The following is a 1,884-nucleotide window of genomic DNA, read 5'->3' on the forward strand; positions in this document are numbered from 1 at the left end:
CTGAATATTCACTGGAGGGACTGATGCTGAAGCTGAAACTCCAATACTTTGGCCACCTGATGCAAAAAACTGACTCTTTGGAAAAGACCCTGATGTTGGGAAAGATTGAAGACAGGAGGAGAAGAGGATGACAGAGGACGAGATGGTTGGATGACATCACCAACTCGATAGACATGAGTCTGAGCAAGCTCTGGAGGTTGGTGATGGCCAAGGAAGCCTGGCATGCTGCAGTCCATGGGGTGACAAAGAGTCAGACACGACTGAGCGACTGAACTGACTGTGGAGGGCATCAGTCACGCGATGCTTGTTCTGCAGCTTGGTGGGGGTGGACATTATGATTTGGCCAATGTGGACCCTGGCCACTGTGCCCCAAGCTTTCCAAAGTCACCACACTCACCTGCCTGGAGCCTGATTACAGACAGCAGCTCATCATGAATGGCAACCCATACAGGCAACAGACTACATACACTACCAAAGAGGCTGCTGTTTGCGGCCATTGCACACCAGGACCCCATGGAGAAACGAGCACAGTCAGCTAATTGGCTGCAATAAAACTTGGTCTTTTATTTGGAAACAACAGCAGAACATAGGGCCCCAGTTATGGAAGTTCACAGCAGGCTCCCCAGACAGGTGTAAATACAACTGGTGGGAGGGGCAGTTTCTGAGGATCTCACCCTATCTTTAGCCCACTCTACCCTGCAAATGAAATTGTTGCAGAAAGTGAGACCCTTTCCAGGGCTCAAAAGGGAGCTCTTGTCTAACACTCGGAAATGAATTGTCCAAGGGGACACACACGCTGACAAAGCAAGAGACTTTATTGGAAAGGGGTGCCCGAGCGGAGAGCAGGAGGGTATGGGAACCCAGAGGGCTGCCCTGCCATGTGGCTTGCAGTCTTGGGTTTTATGGTGACTGGATTAGTTTCCAGGTCTTCTCTGGCCAGTCACTCTGACTCAGGGTCCTTCCTGGTGGCCCTCACATTGCTCAGCCAGGGTGGATACCAACAAGAAGGATTCTGGGAGGTGGACGCGTGGCATCTCATTTTGACCTTTCCCAAATTATTCTGGTTGGTGGTGGCTTGTTAGTTCCATGTTCCTTACAGGGCCCTTCTATCATAAAATAACTAACACTAATGGTTACTATGGTACCTGGCCATGGTGGGCAGTTTTAGTCACTGTGTTTCCCCTAAGAAAACCAACTAGGATGTGGGCAATCTCCTACTTTCCAAGGCCAATTAGTGGAGACAAGGTTTTTTGCCACCTATCCTGGGCAAGTGAGAACAACATTAGGACGACAGTGAGGGTGCCCACCTGCCACCTACGGGACGGCAGCAGACCCTGTCCATCCATCGTCATCTAGCGGAGTAAGATAGAAATAATTATTTACTAATTCTTCTGTGATTGTCTTGCTTCCCTCACAGTAAACAAAGATCATTTCTGAGGAATAGAAAAGCCCAAAGTCCTAGGGCCCAAGAGACATGTTATTTTTTTGAACCTCTTCATTAATTGAAGGCTGTCGGACCAACAAGCCGTGGTATCAGGAAGGAGCTGGGTCGGGCTCTAACCACCAAGGCAGAAGAACGGGTTTGGCTGGGTCGTTCTGAGTAGCTCCTTATTAAAACGGGGTTATTACTGACTCATGGAATGTCCTCCCTCAGACAAATATGATATTTCCCCTGTGAGCCCATTTTATTAGCACAGGAAGCCTTCACTCTGACTCTAGGGGTGCCAAACTGGAAAACTGGAAGCAGAAACTTAAGTGGCCTCTTTGTGGCTTAATACCCCAGCAGAACCTGAGGTCGTGGTTCAGAGTCTCACACATACACACACACACTCCATTCTGCCACCCCTGGGCATGTTGTTTTTAGAGACTTGGCTTTGACTGGAG

General features: G+C 49.1%; 1 non-coding gene across 1 annotated transcript; it reads right to left on the bottom strand.

The window, feature by feature from the left end:
• Positions 1-417: 417 nt before the first annotated feature.
• Positions 418-549, bottom strand: LOC139031624 (small nucleolar RNA SNORA70). The gene has a single exon (XR_011484132.1). It is a non-coding gene; the product is annotated as a small nucleolar RNA SNORA70 (small nucleolar RNA).
• Positions 550-1,884: the final 1,335 nt, after the last annotated feature.

The sequence above is a fragment of the Odocoileus virginianus genome, chromosome 27 (genome assembly GCF_023699985.2).
Source record: "Odocoileus virginianus isolate 20LAN1187 ecotype Illinois chromosome 27, Ovbor_1.2, whole genome shotgun sequence".
Lineage (NCBI taxonomy): Eukaryota > Metazoa > Chordata > Mammalia > Artiodactyla > Cervidae > Odocoileus > Odocoileus virginianus.